General features: G+C 36.2%; 1 protein-coding gene and 4 non-coding genes across 5 annotated transcripts in view; 3 read left to right on the plus strand and 2 right to left on the minus strand.

Moving 5' to 3' along the window:
- The window catches only part of Rrp42 (exosome complex component Rrp42), a 102215-nt gene that overhangs the window by 39572 nt on the left and 34874 nt on the right, over positions 1-27769 (plus strand). The gene's annotated exons all lie outside the window — the stretch shown is intronic.
- On the minus strand, positions 10103-10194 carry TRNAI-UAU (transfer RNA isoleucine (anticodon UAU)). The gene is given in 2 exon segments: positions 10103-10138; positions 10157-10194. It is a non-coding gene; the product is annotated as a tRNA-Ile (tRNA).
- On the plus strand, positions 10444-10517 carry TRNAN-GUU (transfer RNA asparagine (anticodon GUU)). Its single transcript has one exon. It is a non-coding gene; the product is annotated as a tRNA-Asn (tRNA).
- On the minus strand, positions 16410-16483 carry TRNAN-GUU (transfer RNA asparagine (anticodon GUU)). The gene has a single exon. It is a non-coding gene; the product is annotated as a tRNA-Asn (tRNA).
- On the plus strand, positions 16867-16958 carry TRNAI-UAU (transfer RNA isoleucine (anticodon UAU)). The gene is given in 2 exon segments: positions 16867-16904; positions 16923-16958. It is a non-coding gene; the product is annotated as a tRNA-Ile (tRNA).

Here is a 27769-nt window from a genome sequence, read left to right on the forward strand (position 1 = left end):
AAAATTTGGTAACTCTCGGTCAATTTGTCTGGTTCCCAAGCCGGTTCCCGTAAACGCCTCCCCATGAGACTCCCCTGGTTCGAAATTTGAAAACAACTTTTCGTCTTGATCTCGGGCCTAGGCCAAGGTACCCCTGACCAAAATTTGGTAACTCTCGGTCCACTCGTCTGGTCCCCAGGCCGCATACAGACAGACAAACACACAAACAAACTGTTTATTTTATTTATATTAGATTAGATAGATTCTTGGAAATTATACCAGATTTTCATATTATCTTTCCGAACTAATTTTAAAGACCCGCTCCTACATATCTTTATATGTATACAGTATATCTATATTTATATCTATATATGTATATAACAAACGCAGGAATTACGTCATAAATAACGCTCCTGGAGAACCCCTTTCTCAAAGAAATTGCTGGGGAAACACTTGTACAAACTTCAGTTTTCGTACCGGATGATTACCGAGACCTGGTGAAAAAAAAAACTGCTTTTGCGTTCGAATTAAAAAAAAATAGTTCTCCTCAGGTTAGTATTCACTGATAATATTTTTATAAAATTTAAATTTGATGGGTAAATCAGTGGACTTTGAATACATCCACATCGTATCCACTGAGTTGCAAAACTGTGTACCTCCAGACATGGACGGCCGAAGAAAATTTTCTAGGAGAACATCTTCAATGTTTGCTATATTAGTCTGGCATTTAATGTGCATGGTTTGTTATATTACGTATACATTTTCGTGAGCCAGGGAAGTTCATTCTTATCAAACACGGAGATTATGAAGGTGCAGATCTACTGTACAAAATATAATAAAAACATCTCTTTCGGATTTCTATCATCCCGCAGTCCAACCCCGAGACGGAAACATAAGAGATAGGCAGTTTTTAAACAAGATAACGTGTCTAGCGAATGCTTTACATTGTGAAGATTATATTAGTGAAAATTAAACGAATATAATTTTACAACTTAATATACATATTACTAAATATTTAGCTCCCCGTTGCTATGTTGTTAGCGATGCGCCTTTCTCGAACGAGGTTTGATTCATGGTAGGAGCTCATGTGTTTCAAATCCGACATTAAACTGTACGTTCACGTCTTGTAGAGCTTTGCTCCTAAAAACGACGCTAAACTATAATCTAATTTAATATTATTAATATTTAAAAAATAATGACTTATCAATGTGACGTCAATTTGGCAGTCATCAAATCCATTTTATACTTTCACTTAATCCAGTGGATATTAATATAACAATTACGAGACACACGCGCATATAAATACTCAGAAACAAGCACATACACACGTACACATACACAAATATGAACACTTCAAATCTATTTACATGTGTTGGACTGCACTGCATCAAGTATCTTCTCATGTATCTGCATTTTCTGATTCATCCACAGATTTGTTATTTGTACGCATCAATCATTTTAGCATTTTCGGGAAGGTTCAGGGTTCGTTCTTCATTTAAAGAGTCGGTTCTCTGTATTGGAAACAGAATGAGGGGAGGGTGGTGGAATTTATACTTTATGAATGGATAACATTTTAAGAAATATATACAAAACATGCCGCTTCCGACGCAGCACTAAAGCATTTCTTTTAGCGGTGTACTACTAGTGGTACCCTGATGATAATACCCCCTCCCCTCTCAAATTGTAAAGTGAGAAGGGACAGAAACATCCCAGACACTCAGGGTTCAGTTGACAATAATAAAACTATGGGTATAAAAACAAAACAAAAAAAAAAAAAACAGTAAACATCTTGTGCAGAGTCACGTTTTGCTTATTTTTGAACATTTCTGTGAAATCAACAATACAACAGCGGAAATACTAACTGGTTTTATTACTCCAACCATCGCTTCAACAAGGGATAATTCCCAACGGTCAGTGTTCTCTTTCTCTTTTTCTGTCCTCGTTCTTATTCTCCACATCTTTAATGAAGTAGCGGGCGCCCAACCCCTCGACATTTGGACGTCTTTTCCTCTTGGTTTCGCCACTTGTTGAAGACAATCACCACAGCACTCTTCGAACACCTGACAAGTCCTGCAGTTTCCGAAATTCTCGTGCCGAGTGTTTCTGAGCGAGTACTTTCTTCAAAATAATATTAAAAATTATAGAAAGATTTTCGAGACATTCGAGTCGAGTCGAGATTTTTACCAGCTGTCTCGACTCGACTCGAGTCTCGACTCGAAAATTCGAGTCGAGAAATACGTTTGTCTCGACTCGTCTCGAATTTTACAAAGAGTGTCTCGACTCGAATCTCGACTCGAATTCGAGTCGAGTCGAGTCGAGATTCGAGACATGTCTCGACTCGAGCGCATCCCTATTTCTGAAGGGAATTCATTTAGTTAGGGATCCCAAGTTAAGTTGTAGAACCATGTCTCATATAGTCTCGGTGCTGAAAGGGATGTTACACTCCCATAGGACCAACTGATCAGTCTTAGAACTATCAGTTTCAGGAAAGATGATATATTTGTGAACTGTGAAAGGTCTCTATTAATCTACAAGCCAAGCTTAGAGCAATTTCCACATAACCCAAAATAGATTAAAGTCACAAATATGCGTATAAAAGTTGATGGCTCGCTGAACCATTGTGATCCATAATTAAACTTGATTTTTAGCTTCGTAAAATTGTGATTCTAGGTTCAGTGGAGAAAAAGTTGGGGGAATGACAGGGGCATGTCTCCTCTAATTTGGAACTGAGGAGGACTGTCCTCACAAAATCCGATTTGAAGGTGTTTTTTTTTTTTTTTTTTTTTTTTTTTTTTTTTTTTGCAGGAAAGTGATGATTTGTGTCCGATTGCCACAAAGGAAAGTGAGATGAAATTGATGTCCCGCAGAATAATCCTCAAATCTGCCTGCCTCCCTATGTTGAAGACAATTCTGCTCCCCTGATACTCCACAGTATTGTTTATCAACTTCATAATATTTTGAACATCGCTTTAAATAATATATGTGAACAGTCTTACCCCCTCCCTCTAATGTTGAAGACAGATTTGAGCCGCTGTCTAGGTTCGTAATACGGGTTCAAAAGACCTGTAAATATATTTTTAAAAATCAAAAAATATAATATATAATTCTTTTAAAAATATAGGCTATAGCAATCTTTAAAGGTCCAACACGAATTAGTTGAAATGTTCATTTTTCGAACGAGAAGAATAAGTATATGGAAATATTTTTTGTGAAATATTCAAACCTCTTCTCCAATAGAATAGTATATCAATCGAAGTGAAATGAAAAAGATCCAAGTGATTCAAACTGCCAAATTTTTTCTATGTTTATTGTAATCAGCTAAAATGCTTACTCACTTTTTCCAGTTTGTGAATACAAAATTAGAAATTAAGATATTGTATCAGTTGCCTTGCTTTCTTTGCTAGAGTTGGAATTCCCGAAAACGATGCACCACGTGGTCACAGATTTGTAAGGAAGAGTTTAAGTATCGAACCCCCGTGACTTCTGGCCCTTAGCCGAATGGGGTGAATGCGCTCGGAGTTTCACCATTGAGCTCAGCGACCACGAAAGCTATGGATTTGATACTTATATCGGTCATTTTAGATAATTGTTACATGTTTCGGTAACCTCCCCCCACATGTGACCCGGGCCCGCATACAATTTCACCTGAATTTGCAAGTCATTAGCGAATGAAAGTGTCACCATTGATCTCAGCGACCGCGAAAACTATGGATTTGATACTCATATCTGTCATTTTGGATTATTTTTACATCTTAGTAACCCCCCTTCCCCACATGTGACCCTCGGTCCGCATACAATGGTAGCTGAATTTGCAAGTCATCGCTAATAAAATTGTCACCATTGATCTTAGTGACCGCGAATATTTTGAATTTGACACTAATATCGGTCATTTTGGGCTATTTTAACATGTCTCGGTATCCCCTACCCGCTGACCCGCGGCCCGCATACAATAGTAGTTGAATTTGCAAGTCATCGCTAATGGAAGTGTCACCATTGATTTCAGCGAGCGCAAAAACTATGGAATTGTCACTAATATCGGTAATTTTGGGCTATTTTTTTACATGTCTCGGTATTTCTTCCCCCCCCCTCCCCAATTGCCACTGACTCCCGGTCCGCATATATTTGTTATTAAATTTGCAATTCATTGCTAATGGAAGTGTCACCATTGATTTCAGCGACCGCGAAAACTATGAATTCGACACTAATATCGGAAATTTTCTACTACTTTTACATGTCCCGATAACCGCCCTCCTGCGACCCCCTGGTTCGAATTTTGAGAAAAACGTTTAACTTTGATCTGGAGCGTGGACCAAGGTATTTGTGACTAAAATTTGGTAACTCTCGGTCTATTTTTCTGGTTCCCAAGCCGGTTCCGGTAAAAACCACCTGAGGCCCCCCTGGTTCGAAATTTAAAAAAAAACGGCTTCGTCTTGATCTGGGGCCTGGGCTAGGTACCCCTGACCAAAATTTTGTAACTCTCGGTCCACTCGTCTGATTCCCAGGCCGCACACAGACAGACAGACAGACTTACAGACAAACACACAAACAAACTCTTTATTTTATTTATATTAGATAAAAAATTAATATACTGAATATCAGCTCTCCAACTTGAACGGCTTGCGAGATACTAAATTTTTCGCAAAAATTCGGACCCTCTTAGAATATGTAACATAATGAAACAGATATTGTATGATAACTTCCTAGTTGAGATTGAGGCTTAAGTATATACCAAAAATCATTTCATTTGACTTTGCAATTTGGATATGATGATCATGCACACATAGTCACATTCAATTTTTTATATAATAATTCATATATTACACATGATTCAAACATTTTTCCCAGTAGCTAGCTCCTCTACGAAATCACAGGCTCCGTCTCAAATAAGTCCTATTGCTATTATTACAATTGCAAATATCAATATCTAAAATTGCCTGAAGTTCTTTCGTCAATAGAAACAAATGAAACGAAAAAGGATGCCTTGAAAGTAGACAAATTCACCAGTGTTCAGAAGCTGTCTACAATGCACTGAGCAGAATGAGTGTGTGGGTCGTAATACGTTGTTAAGTCAGAGTGGGTCCTGGTGGGTTTGGGGTTGTAGTGGGTCACGTTCTGTTAACCCGCGGTTCCCCGACCCGCTCCATCTCTGGACTCTACATACGGATAAAACAATCATATATATGTATTTTAACCTTCTTGATTTTACTGAACCTTCACTAATTTAAGATAATTTACAAACAATGCAAGAAAGCAATTATTAATAACATATATAAAAATATAGAAATGTATTTTGAAGGAAAAAGTAATTGGTGTACTCAAGGTTCGAACTCGAGTTGCCTACTCAATAAGCAGACACCTTACCGACTTATCCAGGGCACAATGTGCAAGTTATCTTTTCGAAGCTTTATTTCTAATGTGTGTGTGGTAGTAGTGGTGCGACAACCGTCTTGAAGACCCATTTTGCAGTTACGAAATCACTCTTTTAACCCCCATTAATCCGATTTTTATACACCTCTCTCTCTCTCTCTCTATATATATATATATATATATATATATATATATATATATACAACAGTAAGTAAGAGTATAGATTAAGTTATTCTTGATTTTAATCTACAGAACAAATTATTTTAATGAAAACATGGGGGCTGTTGCCGTAGATGGCTAAAGACCGTAAATAAAGTTCAAACTTCAAGTATAACTGGGGTAACTCCCGACAATAACTGATTTAAGACGTTTGATAGCGCTGGTAATGGCTGGTTTATAAATATACTTGCTATAGCGTGTGTAGGTAAGTGGTTACAGCGTCTGACTGTTATGCTAAGTGTCCGGGGTTCGAGTCTCGGCCTGGACTGAGTTACATTTTTTTCAAGGAGTTAAACACTCCTTGATGTTCGCGTTTGATGCTGAATGAGATTTATCCTATGAAGGGAGAAAAACCAGGACGGATACAGGGGGCAGGAGGAAAGACGGACACTGTTTATCCTTAAGTGTTAAAATTTAATTTATTCCCATGTCTTTTGCTCTTTCCTTTCCCTGTTTCCTTCTTTTCTCATTTTGTTTAGCTTTCCATACTTTTTCTGTCTCTACATGATGCGTATTATTCTTTTCTGTTTCCTTTGCATTAATTCCTATCTCTTTGATCTTAAAGTGAATGGAATTTCTGCAGATTTATCTCGTGGTTGTTTCTCTAAGTGATGCTCTCAGATAGTAATACTTTTTCCTCCAAGTGGAGGAATATCCTGGCATGTTATGTTTTCGGGCACGTATTTGCTGTCATGTTGGTTGTCCAACTATCAGACATAGAGTGAAACTATCCTGCTACTGGAAAAAGCTATCATTTCTTATGTATCCAACCTCCACTTATTACAGTCGCTGACTGTACAATATTTATAATATGTAACATTTCATTACGCAGTAGTTAAGGGAATGAGCTAAAATATGTACTGACTTCCGGGTAGTGATCCACCTTAAATTTCCCACGCGCTACACTAATTACAAAATTTTAGAAATTTATGTAATATGAAAATTGAAACTTACAAAACTATGCCACTTTTTTCAATATTTGAGTGAATTATTCGTAAATTCCGATCTTCTAAATACCCAATAAGTATTTTCCTTAATTAAAAGAGACTATATTAACATTGTTGATGAAAACAAGCACATTTTGTTGTCAGAATTTACTATTTTCATCACGGTTTTGTGGCATAATGTTCTACTCAACGTAATGAAACTACACAAACTTCATTCTCCAGTTATTGCGTGTGGAACGTATTAGAAATTGCCAGTTTCTTGTGTAATAATTTACTTTTTTCCATTCATTTTTTCACAAGTTTGTGCATAAATCACTTTCATACTAACATGCACTTTCAAATCAAATTTGACAATTAACACTTTTTTTTTTTTTTTTGGCGTTGATGAAATTAATATAGGAAAATCCAATATATGTTGCCAATTTTGAAGAAAATTCCTTTTATTTCTAGTGGAAAAATTATTCCAAAAATTCCTCAAAATGGGATTTTTACATGGATTGGCATCACTGATGGAGAACTGTTTGGTTAGCCAGCTACTCTATAATTTTAACTGCATAAACACTTGGCTTAGTGCTACCAACTGCTGGCAGTGCCGGGAAAACTTTCGTGTAAGTTGGGTTGCATCTGTTCAGGCGTTCTCACAACTGCTAATTATCTGGACCCCACGTAATGAAATTAGAGCACTCAGGGAAGGAAATACTTTTGCTGGTGGCTGTACATATGTTTCGTATATAATCAGGAAGTTACAACGTAAGTATAGGTTTGTAACATCTAGAATATGTAGGGAACTATCCTATCAGTGAGAAACTGTAAATATTGTAGAACAAACGAGAAACATAATAACCGCCTGATCAAATAAGGAGTAGTAATAATAATAAAATATAAATATCCTTAAATATGGGAATGAAATATTCTTAACCATGCACACAAGAAATCATATCCTGTATCCAGTACCATTTAGCATTATGATTATTTTGTCGTGTGAATATCTTATAATTCTTACAATTTAAAATCAATTGGCAGAGCCCTGATTGCGTTCTTAAGAAAGAAATCTTTGCTTCAGTCGACTCTACGCCGTGTCGAGGATCGTGAGCTGTTTCGGTCCTACTCCGTTTCGATCATATGCAGTTTATGCATACAGGGTTTGTCCAAGAAGTAATGAGACTAAGTCTATAAACAGGAATTTATTCATCCGATTTTAACAATCCTTCAAAATTTTAAAAAGAAATAGTCACTTGGCCGTCGATGTACCGCTGCGATTGCGATTTCCATGCGAAATGTGTTTAAAAGAATTGGTTACGGCCTTCTCGATGGCGGCAACGTCATCAAAACGGCGACCTTTCAGGGTAGTTTTCACTTTGAGAAACAGGAAAAAGTCTGCTTTATCTCCACAACCTCCACCATTTCACGGCACATGTCAACTCGTAGTTGTTTTTGTTCATCATTCAACACTTTTGATATCAATTTTGCACACATTTTTTCATGTTCAATTTCTCGGTTACAATGTTGTGTACTGTTGATTTACACATGTTCAGTTCTTCCGATATTAATCGCAGACTCAGCCGACGGTCAGAGTCCAAGAGTTGTTCCACCTTTGACTTGTTTTCATCCCAAGAACTCGTCAAAGGGCGTTCTCAACTGTTTCCCGTACGTTTTTGAAGTCCTTATGCCATCGGAAAACCTGAGCTTTCGACATGGCATTCTCTCCGTAGGCCTACTCAATTAAGCCCAAGAGTCTCTGAAGCAGTTTTGCCCAAGCGAACGCAAAATTTGATGGCGTATCGTTGCTTTATCGTCCGCTTCATTTTTCGCTTTTTATCCCATGACCAAAATTAAAAAAAAAAAAAACACTTAGCACAACGATGATTTTCATTCTCTCACTGCCCAGAAGCGACTGCCGCGCGGTGTGATGATTAGGTAAAATCCCTACCACCGATACCACCCATTGAGTGAAGCGCTTTAGTGGCGAGTAGAGCGCTGCGTCTCTTCACTTCTTGGACACCCTGTATAACGGGTACCGGCATAGGATCAACAAGAGTTTATAACTTATAGCAACACAGATTAAACAGATAATAAAAATATATAACCTTATGCACAGTCGTTTTGACGTATGATTAGCTTCATACTAAAGACCTGACTACTGCAAGAAACATATGTTAGTCGAACTCTTTAGTATAGCACTAATCACACATAAGAACGACTCTGCATAAGGACCATTGTCTTTTTGGCGCATGATTAAATTATTTAAAGGCAGCAGCGTAGAAGGGGAACGGTTTCTAAGCCGTAGTTTCGGTCGTACGCCGCATTCCCCATAAATAACAAGTTTTTCAACTTCGGGTCCCATTCCGTAACAATTTGTATGAACGCAACGCTAAATCTGCACGCTAGTTTTTGTTGTGCATGTGTAGCACTGGAGTGTATTGTCATTTTCACACTAGATTGGTACCAGTAGTGTGTCCAAGAATGACGTAGTTTTATATATATATATGAATATATTGCAAATTTTGTGTTTACTAGCGCTCCGTAAATTTGGCGAACGCTGGCACGGAATAAATCCCTTAGAGTTACCTCTCTGTGTGACTACAATTTCCATCAACATCGTCCTTATGTTGTTTTTATCCAGACTATGCCAGCAAGGATATGCCAGACTAAAAAGAGAGAACAGCGCAATATATATAAACACATTGAAGAAACGCGACATGAGATAGATTGGGAAGGAATAAAAGGGTTAGAAAGGAAGAAAAAGATTGTAATAAAAAAGTGGAAAGAAGGCCAGTGGATTAAGGAATATGGGAAGGAGAAGTTGATGAATTGGTCTAGTGGACTTGTAATACATGAATTATAGGAAAAGATGATAGACAAAATAGAAAGAAAGAATTAAAAGGATCAACACGAGGTGTACAATAGAGAACAGCAGATGGGCAATAGCGAATAGAAAGTGTGAGTGACAAACATCTAATTAAAAGTTTCATAACAGGTGCTCAAAAAGAGAAAGTGATCTCACTAATTGAAAATTTACATTTTAGAGCAAATGAAAAGTTTACGTGGGTATGTCTTGCATTCAGATTGTATATAAGCTGTGAAAATTGCATATTTCTCTCATAATGTGTCTGAGGAAGGATATGTTACATAGCAGAAATTGTAATACAAATATATAATCTTAATATATATATTTGTATTGTAGCTAGAATGTAGCTAGAATGGAAGAAAGTAGAAATGCTTTCAAAGTCTTGACTGGAAGACCAATCGGAAAACGACCATTAGGAAGACCTAGGCGCAGATGGGAGGACAATATTAAGATGGATCTCGCAGAGATTGGAATACAAAGTAGAAACTGGATGCAGTTAGCTAAGGATAGAAGTCAGTGGAGAGCTTTTGTGAACGCGGCATTGAACCTCCGGGTTCCATAGGCCATAGAGTTAGTTAGTTAATATATATATATATATATATATATATATATATATATATATATATATAGCTTTGGTCAGTTGGAGTTTTATTAGCAATCTTTAATTTTCCATAGCTGCAATGAATAATTTACTATATTTACAATTTTAGGCACTGCTCAGAAAGAAAAAAGATAGAACATTTGCTCCAGGTGAGGCTCGAACTCACAACCCCGGCATAGCCCACAAGTGCTGACTTATAAGTACCGTGCGCTAACCAATTGCGCCACTGGAGCTCAGAAATTCTCTATCATGGTAAGGACATTTACTGTGTACATAATCCTGACATTTTGTCAATTATATTTTTGCTTTATTGTATATCAAAAAAGCTTGAATGTGATGCTTTGTTTCCTCCCATTATTTAAATAGAAAAAAGTTTCAGACATGAAATTGATATTTCTCGCTTAATCAAAGCAAGCATCAGGTTGGCACAATATTCTCTATAGGTGGCAGTGTGCCATCTTCATTAGAATGGTAAACAGCAAGCCTCCGTGGCGCAATCGGCTAGCGCGTTCGGCTGTTAACCGAAAGGTTGGTGGTTCGAGCCCACCCGGGGGCGAGCGCTAATTTTATGTGATTATCATATATAACATAGATAATACGCTATACCAGTAGCTATATATCTACGGAGAAGAGAATATATTGAAAGTTTAGGCTTAACCTACGGCTTGATTACTCTTCAGCTTTTTTCTCTCTCTCATACAAGAGAATATATTCTCATAACTTTACGGAAGTCGTGTACCACCCAGTAATGGGTCGCAACATGGTCCATATGACCATTAAGATTTCTAAATCTAATTTTAGAACTGCTTAAAACTACTACGGTTTCGTACCATTTTTTTCTTTCTTCCGAAACATCCGAACGGAAAGACAAATATCAGGTAATAGATTGATAATTGCTTTGATCATGTTTACATCTGATTGATCGATTTTATTGTACACTCTCATGGACACCAAGGTTATGAAGGACTAAAACACACTTGGGAATCGCGAGCCTACCACAGATCCAGTAGCGTACTTAGAAGCATGTCTAGCACGGGGGGTGAACTCCCAAGTCCATATAATATTAGATGTTCGTGTATATACTGTATCCTAATATTGTGAGTGTTTATTTTCATATATCATCTTGCCCAAGGGGTGTTAAAATCTCGATCCCTTGTGTACGCCGCTACAGAGACCAGAGATAAATTTAAAGTGCAAAACAGTGGTCTAGTGAAGGAAAAGGCCTCTAGAGTACGAATTTTATAGTATTAGAAACTCAACATTTTTGAATATGATTCATCTGCGAACATTGTCACAGAAGTTCTATATTCCCAAAGAATAGCATATAATATTGCTGGGGGATTGCAGCTTTTTCAGTGAGCAATACATTGAACTAGATAAAAGAAATACTGCAGTGAACTAGATAAAAGAAGTAGTGCCATATATTTAACAATTTACGATAAATGTAAAATAGAACTACTTCAGTGTTTGTTATTAGTTTAGGCTAAAATTCAATGGCTATACTAGTTTAACAATCATTTGGAAAAGGCTTGGGACGATTTGACACCCCCTTGGTACTACACGTAGAAGGTAGGCTTAATATTTTTAGGGTTAATATATTGAGCTCCCATTTTACGCTAGCAGGATGGCCCTTACGCCTTATGGTTATGATTGATTAATTGATTGATTGATTGATTGATTGATTTGGGGGTAATGGGGACGTCAGCATCGTGGCTATTTGTCCCCTCCTTATGATAACGAAACCGCCCGTGACTGCAGCTCTTTGTCTGACACCATTCTCTGGCTTAACCTACTTTTGTCAAGACGAAATATTGATCGTACAAAATCCTGTCTTCGTTTGTGTTTGATCAAAACAAACTATCTTTGTCTCAGCTATCGAAAGAAACCCAGTTCCCATCTTTCAAGTTCAAAATGCGTTCGAGATAACAATAAGCTGCATATTTTTTAAAATTATTTTTCTAATTAATTTTTAAATTTTCGTTATGTATATTTGTTGGATTGAAGCTAAGTGTCCCCCTTTAGCACCGAAACTGTATAAGATGTGAATCTACAGCTTAACATGGAATCCGAACCACATGAGCTTCCAGCAGAAATCATACCCGGGTCTCTTATGTACACATACGCCAGTGTTGGGTAAGTTACTTGTAAAAATGTAACGCGTTACAAGTTACTTTACTTTCTCTTAAAATGTAACGCGGTAGTAACGCGTTACTTGCCCGAAAAAAGTAACTGTTACTTTACTTCGAAAGTAACGCGTTACTAACGCGTTACTTTTAGGTCCGAATCTCTAAATATGTGAAAAAATTACTTTAATTTTCCGTACTACTATTACTACCGCTATTATTATTATTATTATTATTATTATTATTATTATTATTATTATTATTATTATTATTATTATTATTATTTAAATCGTTTTATGTAAATGCAAGGACAAAATTTTACTTGTTATATGAACATTTTTATATAATGTAACATTGATAAAATGCCATACTGCGTTACTCGTAGGGATGGGCACGAGCGAGTTCGAGCGAGTTTTCTTTGAAACTCGATTCGACTAGAAACATACATCTTTAAGCTTGACCCGAGAACTCGGCTCGAAAAATTTGTGTGTAGTTTCGAGTACTCTCTTCAAGTATATTACATAGACAATATATTTATTATCAATGACACTACTACTACTAGAACTTATATTATTAATTTTATTATTATTATTATTATTATTAGTTATAACAACACTGTATATAAAAATGAAAGATAGGCGATTTGTATTTGAATACTAAAAATATATAGTAATAACAATGTTGTTATGTAAAATTAAAAATACAGAATATAGAGAAACATTACACTACAACTAATAAAATGAGAACACATGAACTGGGGGTGAATCGAAACTTGCCAGTAACTTTAAAATCGATACATACTTTTTAATGCTAGTTTCAAACTCCATAATCAACGGAATTCTAGGATAAGCAAACTGATATGAAAAACTCCAATATTACATACCATCAGCAAACTATTGTCTAGTAATAAAGTAGGCCTGCTCATCAGAACAGTTTATTCATATTAACCCCTTACTGTATATCGTTAATTATTTACCCTAGTTGTTGATATTTTCCGCCCGGGGCACTTCAGACACTTTACTTTTAAATTCTGTCCACCATCATCCTGAGCTCTTAAGAAAAAAGTATTCTTTCAAATGTTCGAACGGTAAAATATTTTCGTTCTCCATCTTTATAAAAACAACACCAATCAAAGTAAAATAGACTATCGGTATCATTACACTCCTAGTTCACTCACTGAATGTATTGATTTGGAGCTGTCAAAATCTACGACTAAATCTTCCAGGTGCTTGCAATCAGTAACGTGATTTCCCTTAGGCTGTCCTCATCTTCCAAAAAGATCAAGTGACACTACGAACTTATCTGTTGCTCTGTGTGTCGGTGACTGTCGGTCACTGACATACGTAGTTCATGCTCGATTGTTTCATTCTGAGAAATTCACTTACAGGAAAGAAATATCTGTTTCCGAAAAAAAAATATATACATATATTGTAGTTACGCGAAAAAAAGTAACGCAAACTAGGTACGTTACTTAAAAATTTGTACAAACACCGTGTGCGTGGGTTTTCTCGGGGTTCTCCCGTTTCCTCCCACTTTCTTCATTCCACCATTTCACTCATTTCTCATTATCACCGTCTCCTTTAGCCTAACCGGGATAACCGTGGGACGTTAAACTTAAAGATTTTTAAAAATTTGTAACGCGTTACCGTTACAGTTACTTTGGAAAAAATGTAACGCGTTCCTAAGAAACGTTACTTAAAAAGTAACGCGTTACTTGCGTTACGTTACTTCCCAAGACTGACATACGCTAACCACATAGCCACGATGAGAGGCTATGATTTTAGAAACCGGGATGTGGTAGATCGCCTAAGATTTAAGGGACTCTGAGGTAGATAACTGAATCAAAAAGTTCGACTACTACTGGAACTAAAGAATATACGATGTAACAGAACGTGGCTTAATCTATAGTAAACAAACTAATAGTGAAATAACGATCAAAGCGTTAAAAGAACAACTGAAAATTGGCAAATGCATTAAAGTACAAAAGATCTTGGGCCCTATATAGCTACAGAGTCGTTTTTAGCGTTGTATTTAGTTTGACTAATGCGCGATGCTAACTTCCATATTTAGTAACCGTCCCGTGATCAAAGTGAGACGGTATTCAGTGGTATGCCATACCACCTCTGGTTTTTCAGTGATCAAGACGTACCGTCAGTGCAGAGTAGATGCTAAATACCTTTAATGAATTCATTTTTATACACAGTAATTGACGAATAGTTTTGCACATAAAGAAAAAAAAAATATTTCGTATGTAGAAATAATTTCTAAATTGACAACACCGACATTTTTGTTATCCTCTTTCTACCTTTTGTTCTTGAAATCAGATGTCTTCAAAGAAGTTCATCTAGTTTATATTTTGATGTCATATTGAATTGTTTCTTCATTAGATATGTGTGGGTCTTCTTGCCTTAATGCATATAAATGTGTTTTGAGTATTGGCGGATTTAGGGTTGTTTGCTGTGGGAGCGGATCTTCTCGGGTTTGGATATCTCTCAGTCGAGTGGGGATCCGGAAGTTTTCCCGCAGGAAATTGATAATATAAAAACTCGGTTTTTGAGAATGTTCTTGTATAATTCTCTATAATACAGCATAAGGGGAATTTTTTTCTTTCAGAAAATTGTTGGCGAGGAATCAGTATTCTAACCATGTCGTCCCCCCTCCGTAACTACAGAGAAGCTCTCCAATGGTTTTCAGCCATTATGTAAATAGAAATGCAATATTTTAGGCAACATATCCTTACTGTATTTCAACATTTAGCTACCCGGTATGTAGAGTCAAAATCGTAATAAAACATACTGCTTCTACTTTTTTTTCACTTCGAACACTGAGTAACACGTAACTGAAGTTAACTTAACAATACTTATCGAAAAAGGCCATCCTCGGCTTTTCCCTCAGGGTTGTCTCATTAGAGGATATCAATACGAGAGGGAATGGGTCCCTTTTATCTCGATTTCTTTTAATATGCTTGGACAATCGTGCAAAAAAGATGTCGCTGCTCTTTTTCGATAAGTCGTTGTTAAAAAATAACTTCACTAACATATTTCTAAATAGCTACGAAAATTAGCATAGCGCTTTAGTTAAACTCTTAATGCAACACTTAAAACGACTCTGCATAGGTCTCCTTGTCTTAGGCAGCCATGCTTCTATTTCTTACATTAGTACAGAGTATGCTTCTTTAATCACTGCACTGCTTCTTATATGTGGTTCAATGTATTGCTCACTGGAAAACCTGCAATTGCCTGAACCCCTTTTAAAATGCGCAGACAGCTATCACAGCAATATCGTATACGGTCTACTTTCTTTGGAAATATTAAACTTCTGTGCCAATGTTCACAGATGATCATATTCATTCAAAAATGTTGAATTTCTAATACTGTAAAATGCGTAATCTAGAGGCCCTCTCCTCTATTACGCCACTGCTCTGTACCTTAAATTTATCTGTGGTCTCTGTAGTGGCGTGCACAAAGGGTCGAAATTTTAACCTCCCTTCTGCAAGAATATATGTAAAAATAAACATTCACAATATTAAGAAAGAGTACACACAAAAACATCCAAAATTATATGGACTTAGGAGTTTGAACCCCCATAGGCGGATTTAGAAGGTAAAACCTGGGGGGCAACCAGAACCCAGATTATGATAGGTATAGCTATTATAAGTTTACTATGAACTTTCAAAAATATAATAGCTTCAATTATTTTTGTTACTAAAAAAAACTGGGGGACCTTGGTCCCCGGCCCCGAGCTGGATCCGCCACTGTGAGTCCCCTTGACAAACTTCTAAGTTCGCCGCTGGATCTATGTGTAGGCTTTTGATTCCCAAGTGTGTTTCCACAGAGCAGTTGGAGATTTTTTTTAAAACTTTTTTTCTGTAGTCCTTCATAATCTCGGTGTCCACAAGAGTGTACAGTAAAAATCGATCAATCAGCCGTAAACATGATCAAAGCAATTATCAGTGTATATTACGTGATAACTTGTCTTTCTGTTCGGAATTTTCGAAAGAAAAAAAAAAATCGAAACGAAAAGTAGGAAACTATAATTTGAAGAAGTTTTAAAATTAGATTTCGAAATCTTAATTGCCATATATTGACCATGGTGCGACCATTAACGGGTGGTACGCATGATTTCCATAAAGTTGTGAGAAAATATTAATTTGTTTGAGGGGAAAACGTAAGTGTTCGAGTCGAAGATTCAGCCTAGAAACTTTCTCGACATCCTCTCTAACCTGGTTAAAATATATACACAGAATAACTTTGGCTACTGTCATGTTACAGTATAACTCTGTATATTAAATATGGCGGTACGGACAATCACATAAAATTAGCACTCGCCCCCGGGTGGGCTCGAACCACCAACCTTTCGGTTAACAGCCGAACGCGCTAGCCGATTGCGCCACGGAGGCTTGACACACGTCACCTTGCAAGTGTGTAGAGTTTTCCTGTCATTACATCATGTGATACTGCTTATCATTCTAAATGAAATGGCACACTGCAATCTACAAACCGTGACCAACTAAAAGATAGCGTGTCGTCCCATCATTGGCCACGCTATAAACAATATGATGTCAACCGCGTTTCTTGCCTATAAGGAAGAAAACGTCACTTTCAACACGTGTTAGTCTGAAACCTTTTTTTGTTTCTATTAAAATAATGGAAGAAAACAAAATACCACATTCAACATCTAAGCTTTTTGACAGAAAAAAGAAGAAAAAAAACATAATTGATGTCAGGATTATGTTAACAGTGAGTTTTCTGATAAATCTGTACTACGAAAATGAAATCGTAAGCTCCAGTGGCGCAATTGGTTAGCGCACGGTACTTATAAGTCAGCACATGTGGGCTATGCCGGGGTTGTGAGTTCGAGCCTCACCTGGAGCATAAATTTTGTTGTTTTTTTCTTCTAAGCAATGACTTAAACTGTAAATATAGGAATATTAATTCTATTTAAGTTATTTATTTGTTATTGTGTCTGTTATCTTCATAATGTGTAGCGACTGATTCTCAAGGTGCATATTGATATCTTATAGATAAAAGTGTCTCGGTCTTTCAAGTCTGAGACCTAAGTCAAACGGTATTACCATAAATCAATAGTCCCCAACCTTATTTATCGCTCCTTCGTGGGCCTTTTATGCTCGTTCGCCTTATCCATTCTACTGTAGCATTGAACCCTCAAATCTTCTTCATTATTATTATTATTATTATTATTATTATTATTATTATTATTATTATTATTATTATTATTATTATTATTATTATTATTATTAAATAATTGTGCCCTTCATTTTCATAACACGTAGTGACGAATCCTCAGTTGAAATACTGATCTCTTATAGATAAATGTGTTTCGATCTTTCAAGTCTGAGACCCATCTCAAATGATTTTGCCGTAATTCTTACAACATAAAATCTTCCTTTTTGGATCAGCGACAGGCGCACGCCCGGAAGTTTTTGTTGGAAGAAGAGGGCTTCAAAGTCGAAAGTCCAGAGTGGGTGGCTCCCATCGTGCATTCTTTTCGTCTATATGACATGATTATATCAACTACCTTGCCTTCACTTCCTCAGGCTTCCAATAGTCTGCGTTACGAAACACATAATCTTGCCCAAATATACCTTGGATCAATGACGTAGGTAAGGGGTGGGCCCAGGGTTCCGCCTCCCAAAGTGTTCCGACAATTTACTTTGAAAAAATGAAATGATATTATTGAGTTTTACGTCCCACGGCTATGCCGGTTAGGCTAAAGGGGACGGTGATGATGAGAGATGAGTGAAATGAAAAAAGTGGGAGAAAATGGGAGAACCCCGAGAAAATCCACGCACATAGTGTTTGTCCACCACACTTCACTTGGCGAGAGCAGGGTTTCAACCCGTGACCCCAAGCACCAGAGGTGAGCGCTCTACCACTGAGCCACCGCGGCTATAGAAACGCGGGTATGGAGAAGAAAGGAGAGAATTAACTGGGTTGAACGGAAAACGAATGAGAAGGTGTTAGAAACAGTAGCAGTAAGGAAGAATAGAAAAATTTTAGATGTAATTAAGAGAAGGAAGAGGAACTGGTTGGGACATTGGCTGAGGAGGAACCGTATTATGAGGCCGTGCTAGAAGGTATGGTAGAATGAAAGAGAGGGAGGGGGCGAAGGAGACTATAGTTGAAGGAAGGTATTAAAACAAAAAATTGCTACGTCAAAACGAAGAGACTAGCTGAGGACCGTCGTACATCGAAGCTTCTCAGTTGCAGCAAGTAACCTGTCAATAATGGCAGAATAGCTATCATGATGATATGTTTAGCAATGTTGGCCAAAAGAGAGAAAAGTTTAAAACAATAATGAATATAATAACGACCCCTAATGTTTTAGAGTAATTTGAATGAAAACTGAAAACGACTCAATTGTTTATGTTTTTGTGTAAACTCAACTTATGTAAATACTTTAGACCTACTGAATATTAGAAATACAAAATAACGGCATCAAACTCCAAGTTATTTAAAAGAACTGAATATGGATAATTTGTGAATATGGATTATTTATTGTTGAATAATGTTACATCGTTCAATCCTCGATATGATGTATACCCAAGGAGGCTAAAAGTTATATTGATAAACAATTATTCAACGTATAAACATCCGCCCATGAAATCAAACTTGCAGTCAGATGCACTAAGTTTTTGTCAATGTCATAAAAATGTTATTTCGATATTAATTTTATGAGCACACATTAAAATTTCCAATGGATGTTTGAGCCTCGGAGCCAAGGCTATACCCGTGTAGTAGGCACTATGGTGTACGGAATTACTGATGTTCAATACTACATTTCTCTTTATTTTTGGAAAAAGAATACCACTAATATGTTTAAATATCTAGTTTAACGTCCCACGATTATGCACCGAGGCTAAGGGAGACGGTAATGATGAGAAATGAATGAAATGGTGGAATGAAGAAAGTAGGAGGAAACGAGAAAACCCCGAGAAAACCCACGTACAGGTGTTTGTCCATCAACAAAGCTAACGCAAGATGGTATTGAACCAGAGATCCCAGGGACCCGAGGTTAACGCTTTACTACTGAGCTGGTACTTGTGCAAGACTCTTACGCAAGAGTCTTGGTCTTGGTCTTGCACCCCTTGGTTTTGGTCTTGGTCTTGCACCACTTGGTCTTGGTCTTGGTCTTGCATCGGGATTCCTGGTCTTCGTCTTGGTCTTGCATGCAAGACTTGCAAAAACTGCAAGACCAAGACTCTTGCGCTCATCACTAGTTTGAAGCGCACTTCATGTTGTGCTAACTTTAGAATATTTTCTGCAAGCCTATTTATTTATTTCTTTTATTTTTTTTACTTTTATTTTATTTTTTATTTATTTATTTATTTATTTATTTATTTATTTTTTGTCAATTACTTACAGAAGAAAGGTAATATTTGGGGCATTCAGAGCACGATGGATCCAAATCCATTTTCAATAAAATTTAGTTTTGCTCAGCGAATTAATTCTATTTCAAAACCTAATATCTTCACAGTCAAGAGTCCCAAACAAATGTAACTAAAACCATGTGAAAGAGCGTTGGATGGTTTCATATGATAGCCGTTAGATAGGGGCGTCAGTGGGACGGAGGGCAACCGCCCCCATTCCCAATCTGGATTTCAGATTTTGGGGGCATTAAAGCAGTTTTAGAAACCTTTTGTAAGCAAAGTCCAACAGAACAAGCTTGAGGTCCTTACACCGATAAATACGGACAACACAGAGATTATTAAAACTGGAAAGTTGCTTAGGCCCAATTTCCAGAATTTTAAGCAGACCCGAAACTCGAAAGTAGAGCCACTTTTGGAATCCTTGAGCCAAAATATATACAAGAGGGAAATATAGGTCTATAGCTCCTGACGGCCAATGGAAATGAATTATAACTGATCAAAATCCATATTTATTCAGAGTAAGTACTTCAAATGTTTTATGTTGGACTTTGCTCAGCAAAAGATTTCTAAATCTGCATTACTGTCCCCAAAATCTAAAATTCAGGGTAAGGGGCGGACGACGACCTCTAAACGAATGCCCCTCTCTAGTGGCATTTATATAAAATTATAGATTGCATCTTGTCATGTAGTTTTTCTTTATTTCATCTCGGATTCGTGGTTGTGAAAATCTGATACTTTCCGTCGGTGTATTCTTTTGGGTACACCCTGCATTTATTTAACGTAATTATGAATCATTGACTATGGAATTTGGAGCTTGACTTGTTAATCATTCCCATGCTAAGCGTATCAATATAATGTTAATATCTTAAATTTATGAGCAAGGAGGGGGAAATTATCTCCTCTCTTCCATTTCATCAACGCCCTTTTCGAGCGGTTGTCCTATGAAACTCTAGTCCGCACTCTTTCACATGTTTTTGCTTCATTTATTTCGTACCCTTTGACTACGAAAATACTACGTTTTCTGAGCAAAAGTGAACCTTTCTGAAAAAGTACTTCGATCCCTTGTGCTCTGAACGCCCCATATCTAAAAATATTTTATGAAAACTGAGTTGGAGCCAAATTTATCCTGCAACCCAAGTTTGTTCGAAACGCATAAAATTAGTTTGTTTAGTTTCATTACAGTCTTGCATCAGTAGTAAGGCTATATGAGACAGGGCTTTTTGTTTAAAGTGGGATCCGAACCACTAATTTTAAAATTTTACTTCGGATCTCAGTCAAAATCTATACAGCAAATTCCGACGTCTCGTGCCCCTGCCCTCAAAATTTAATGTTAAAAGACCGAAAATTGCGCCCTGTAGCGTGGTGCACACATACAGACAGATCAACAAATTGAGATCAAATTGTCCCTGACACTGACGTTCGGCACTGATGTTACAATAAGTATCACGCTATAATGGTTAGTTACGTGGACGACTGCCATACCTTGCGCTTTCTCGCCTGGTCCCTTCATAGAAGCTATGTCAAAGTGTAAAATTTTAGGGAAAATTTAGAACAGGTGGGGAAGAGAAACGAAATAAAATTTTCATAATGTAATGAAAAAGATATCGTTGATACAAAATTAATTCTTACTAACGTTAGGATCATCAGAAGCAATTTTCGGATCAACACTATTACCATTTGTTTGAGTTTCCAGTTTTTTCACAGTATTGCATTTTTCATAATGATTCTTCATTCTTTGAACTAAACCAACCATTTCTTTCTTCCACGTTTTGCAACGAGCTCGTATAGTCGTTTTCTTATCTGATGGAGTTTGAGTTACTTTAATAAATTTGCTCCAAATGATGTTCACTTTTCCTCTCGTAAAACTCATGTTAAACGATTCCAAGTTTTCGGAGACTAAGGCTAGTTTTAGACGGAAGCATTTATCGTAGCATTTCTCATAGCAAAACTCGTAGCATCGATATCCTACCGTGTACAGTAGCAAATGCTATAGCATTTCCCATGCCATGGCATATCCTATGGCATTTCTTGTCGATAGAACCTGCGCTGTTTCGTAGCATTTTCCCCAGCATTTGTGGTTCGATTGCAGCGCCGTGGTGTGTTAAAGAGAAGCGAAAGATTTTGTGCCAAATATCCAAGCTCTTTGTTTTGTGTGGGAAATTGAATTGTAGTAAAGAAAAATGAGTTGGAGCAGGGATGCTCTTTGTCCACATACATCTTTGTGATTTTCGTTTTTTAATATGACCGGCGAGAACTGTTGTTACAATTACTATAGCTTTAGCTACCTCACGCTTAATTTCGGAGTCATAACTGCGCTCTTCTCCGGTGATTTGTTTGCTACGTCACGACAGATGCTTATCAAAATGCTACCGTTTAAAAGCACCATATGGGTCGTTTCACGATTAGGGGCACGTTTCATGTCCCGTGCTAAAATGTTCTTTTCTAAACAGAAATACGATTTTGTATTTGTGGGCATAAGTAGCTAGTGTCACACTAATGTACTGTCAATACGTTACTTTGAATTATTTATTTTTATTTTTTAAAAAATTAATTATTTTATTCGTAAATGTCACTACCATAACGTGTCCCCAGCAACAGGTACGTGAACATTCATGGTATTTTCTGGTATATACAAGTGCGAAAATGTATTTGTTTATTTGGCCGCCTAGAGAACTTGAGCCCATTTATATAAATACATAACAGTATTTTTCTTTTCTTTTGTTTTAAGGTTACAGTTTGATGATGAAAGCTGTGTCCCTAGCTTTTAGTGTCATTACCGTCACTACTTACGTTTTTGTTCTTAAATGCTTTCGATTTGGCAATATTGCATTCGAAACAAATGCGCAGCGTAATTCGTATCCCTTGCATGTGCGGGAGGCACATGGGATCCAACGCACGGCGGTTTGAAGATTTTTATCGTTGCTTTTGTCTGCAAGCGAGTTGAGTTATGTTTTCTCATTGTCATAACCGTAACACAGTTTTATGCTATAAATAAAATATATAATTGAATGATGTAACGTCTGTTTTGTAATCCTTATGGATCAGGTTCTTGGTGAATTCATTTCGACTTCCCACCTATGCAAGGTTTTCTAGAAATTTCTGTAATGCGAAGAAACGTCATTCCCATAACAGTCCTTACCGTTACGTCAAATTTCGTTACGGAAATGACTTGTTGTTTTCCCAGTGACAAACAGAAAGCTATGCTATGTTTAAAATATGCAAAAAAAAATACAAAACGTGCATCATCATCATAGGTATTCTGCCTTTATTGGCACGTCACTTGCCGCAGCTGAGAAGCTTCCATGCTCCACGGTCCTCCGCTAACCTCTTCGTCTTCGCGTATGATCTTTCTGTTTTAATATCATCCATTAATTGTAGTCTCCTTCGCCCCCTCCCTCTCTTTCCCGCCGCCATACCCTCTAGGACGTCCCTCATGATACAATCTCTTCTTAGGCAATGTCCCAACCAGTTTCTCTTCCTCTTCCTAATAATATCTAAAAGTGTTCTTTTCTCATCCACCATTTCTAACACTCTCTCATTCATTTTCCGCTCGACCCAACTAATTCTTTCCATTCTCCTCCACACCCACATTTCGAAGGCTTTTAGTCGATTTTCGTCACTTTTACGTAATGTCCACGTTTCCGCCCCATACAGTACAACACTCCACACGAAGCATTTTATGAGTCTTTTTCTCAACTCTTTATTCAAGGTCCCACAAAACAGACTTTTCTTCCTCCTAAAGGCTTCTTTCGCCATTCCTATCCTTGCTTTTATTTCACGTTCGCACTTCATGTTATTACTAAGAATACTTCCCAGATATCGAAAACTATTCACTTGTTCTATTTTCTCCCCTCCCACTTTTATATTTGACACAGACCCCTTCGTTCCAATCACCATGGCTTTTGTCTTTCTAACATTTATTTTCATCCCATATTATTCAAAGCCCTTTCTCATTTTTTCTAACAGTTTATTGATTTTCTTTTCAGATTCTGCAAGAAGCGCCATATCATCTGCAAATCTTATGCATCTAATCATTCTACCTCCTACCGAAATGCCATCATCATCATGTAGGCTCTTTTTCACTATCACACACAAAACGTGTTATACTGTTATTTTGCGCGTAAATTTAACGAATAGAAATAATTCAGTTATCAGCTTGAATAATCAGTATTCATATTCGATTTTGATGATGATGGCAAAAACTTTTTACAATCTTGATTTTGTATTCAATTTTGAACCAAGAAAATGATATGTCATGCATGCAATATTTTGAAAATCAAAATTCAGCATCAATGACTAATGGCATATTTTTCCAAAATAAATTGCAAAAACACGTAAATTGTTAAGGTATGTGCAGTAGAACTTTCTTTTTAATTTTCAGTTAAAAGTGTTAAAGATTTTTCGTATGTATTTATCTTAAAGATATATTTTTTTTTATTTGTATCATTCCATTTGTATGTTTATTTATCCCACAGCAAAATGCATTCCAATTTACAATTCAAAGCAGATAAATTGAAACTTTGTGGGGTGGTTCAAACAAATAATCTACATGAACTTGCTTAAACTTTATGCTGTAATCCCAAAAACAAATCCTCTTCATATCGAGAATGTTTGAAGTGCAAAAGCAAGTCGCTGAATATGACAATTCCAAATCCACAGGAACAGACTTTTTGGTATTGTTGGAACAATAAAAAAGAAAAAAGAACGAAGTACAATACGAACGGCACATTCGAAACAATTATAGTACGAGTTACAGAAAAAGAAAAGGTAAGAGGTTCGGTGACAGACTTAGCACGTGCGTTTGAAAACGATATGCTGCCTTTTCTTAGACACAATTGCAACGTATATCATCAGTTTTAGTAAAGACACTTAAACAGACACTTACACTGAAAGAATGTGTACTCTACGTTGATTTCTCTGAGAACTATCAGTGTAAGTGTTCTCAAGAAATACAGCAGATGCATTTCGGTGCTTCTCGCAAGACAAGCTGACATATTTGTTTCGCATGGACACGTCTTAACTGATGCAAAAGCAATGTTCAATGTGTTAAATAGGTCTGAAACTTCAAACATTAAGTTCTTTTACATTGATACTTCTGCAATTTCGGCCGTTGATTCCTTAGTACCTAACAACTTGCCAAAAATACCAGATTTGCTGAAAATGTACCAAGCAGTCTCAGAGAGGAAGGGTTCTTTGAATGTAAGAATTCTTTCCTGTTTCTGCAACAGATCAACAGTGTGCAATTGTTTCAGGCCCAAAAAAGTGAACATGACAAAATGTTGTATTGTCAGAAAAAAACGACATGAATAGTTTATGAATATTGTTAGAAATGAAGGTTATTTGAATGCGGGAATACTTTCGTTTTTTTTAAACAGATCAGCAGTACAAAAAAATACCATAAGTACATAATTATTTTTTCTGTTGATCTGAAACAATTGCATAGTGTTCATTTGCTTTATCAGCACCAAATTATGTTTTTTTAGTCTTTTATGCGAACTGTATTATTCTCAAACTGATGGCAATATTCACACACTGTATTTTTGTGTGTATTATTATTGCATAATCATTGTATTATATTATGTTATTGCACTAGCAATAAGAACTTACTGTGTAGAGCATTAGTATTCATATGGGTTTTGTGCAGAAATGACATAAAACACAAATAAAATTTACTACAATATCTTTATATTTTGTTAGAAGAGTAAAAAATGTTTGACTAGTGAACAAATATACAATATAAGCTCCAAATTGTATTAGTGGGGTTCAACATTTTTGCACCAGAGCACTGATATAGGAGAATTATATTAATGTGTTAGTGTATTCTGTCAAATATATTCCAATAATTGCATCCTGTGTGTCAGAAGTCATTTCCATTACATTTTTGTCATTACCGTCACGATAATGTATTTTTTGTTTCAATAAAGTACTAAAAATTACTAATACTTTTATATTTTTATTATAAAATATTTTTACACTTCCGTTTGTCAATTTGTAACATAATACTGCCTTTTAAACAGAGAAAATATAGAATAAAACGAAAATTTGGAAACGTGTTACGGTAATGACAAATTAATCTAACGCGTTTGGAAACTTTGTCACGTACCTCAGAAAATATAAACGTTCCTGCGCTGCCGTGCACAAGATGACATTGCCACTTTATATATAGGGCATATTTAGGGAAAAAAGCATTGAACAGCAAAAAATTTTTTTTCAGATTTTGCACCTCCGAACTTGCCCCTAATCGTGAAACGGCCCATATACTTTTGATGCCATAGAATATTATATGAAATTTTTGACAGCACATCTGCTACGAGAAATGCTACGATAAATGCTTCCGTCTAAAACTAGCCTAAGAACCAATAAGTACTGTATCAACGAATACCTGCGATATTTTAATTTCAGAACTACAATTTAACAAATAACCTTTTGTTTGTTTTCTGAATACAACACAAAAATTTGTTTCCATGATAATTATTTTATTTATGTATTTATTTATTTATTTTTAATATCAGTTCTACAAGTAGTTCAACCTTCGACTACGACACTTTCTCGCCAAGTTAACTGAGGAGCGTTTAAACAATACAATATACGTTAAAAATAAGGGGAAAAAGAGACAAAATGAATAGTAGATCAGCACATTGACCTGGTGTAGCCACGAGAAATCAAAACATTCACATGGAAAGAAAATAGTCTTCTGAATTGGGAGCACTTTTGACAATTTTCTTTCTCTTGAAGATTTTTTTACAAAAATAAAATAAAATAAAAATAAACATATGCTTAAAACAAGTCTTAAAAAATACATGTGTTTAAAACAAAATGTTTGAAACGTATACAAAATTTGTTTTAAACAAAATCAATTGCTTAAAACAGGTTTTAATAATTTGTTTTAAACAAATCAACCCTGCTTCTATCCGCGATTAGCATCGAAGAAAGCAGCGATTAATGGATTTCGGTAAATGCTCAGAAGCTAATTTAATTTCCTTAACCTACAAAAAAGAAAGAAAGAAAAAAGGACTAAAAATAAAGCTTTTTCTTTGTTCTTTTCGTTTCATTCAGATGAAAAATATTAGAGAAAAATTGTTAACAGGAGGGTGGAAAACAATAGCAAAGACTTGTAGCGTGTGACTATGTCACAACAATCTCTGATGTTTGATCAGTTAGAGCAAGTCAGAAGATTTGCTTGAGTTAGATGTATTTAGGGTGTCGAAATAAGAAATTACTTTGCAACTGCAAAATGTCGGTAAACGTTTTACAAAACTAGTTAAAGTGAAAAAAAAAAAACAATTGTGTTAATTTCGGTGAGGAAAATTTGCAAAGAAACAGAAATAAAGAAAAGCAACGGAGAAAAATCTAAACAAGATATTAATTCAGAGAAAGACTCGAAAAACGATGGAGAAAAGTAGCTAGAACGAAAAAAATGAAAGACAGTAATTGTGTTAATTTTGGCGAAGAAAATGTCCAAAAACTGCAATCGAGAAACAACGAAGAAATATCTAAAGAAGCTGGCACTTCAGAGAAAGATTTATTATTATTATTATTATTATTATTATTATTATTATTATTATTATTATTATTATTATTATTATTATTATTATTAAAACTAAACATTCAGGCTCAACAAACCTAACACTAAGGCTCCCCAAACAAAAATCCTTGCTACGCTACTGCCTTGGATAAATGAAAATCCAGAAATACAGGGTGTTTCAAAATAAATATAGCTTCTTTAAGGCTTGGTAGTATTTATTACACTTAATGTACAATTATAAATAATACATTAAATGAAAGAGCAACTGGAAACGGTTTCCGATGCAACTGTTCAGTGTGACCATCATTCGTTACACAGCACAAATCGAGTCGACAGGGGAGTTCTTCCCAAACCTTGATCAGTGTGTTTGGAATAATTGTTGCAACAATTGCTTCAATCCTCTTTCTTAAATTTCTCAATCTCCTTAAATTCTCCACACAGATGTCACTGGAATTGCTAATTCATGACTAACCTTCCGAATTAATTTCTTTGGCCTGACCTTCCGAATTAATCTCACTCGTTCAACACGTCCTTCAGTCATTCTTGGTCGTCCCGTATTCTTCCCTTTGCACAGACAGCCGACGTTTTCAAACTGATGATAGGCCTACCGTCTACGGATGTTATTATCACTTAATGGATCGCAATTGAACTTAAAGTGGATGTGAATCACTATTCAAGGTTTCATTCAAGGTTTGAACCCACAGAGAATTGAATCCGTTAACAAACACACAGAAAAGCACGGGTGTTAACTACTTAGTTAGGAGGAGATG

Source organism: Thermobia domestica, chromosome 1 (genome assembly GCF_964235325.1).
Source record: "Thermobia domestica chromosome 1, izTheDome1.hap1.1, whole genome shotgun sequence".
In the NCBI taxonomy this organism is placed as follows: Eukaryota; Metazoa; Arthropoda; class Insecta; order Zygentoma; family Lepismatidae; genus Thermobia; species Thermobia domestica.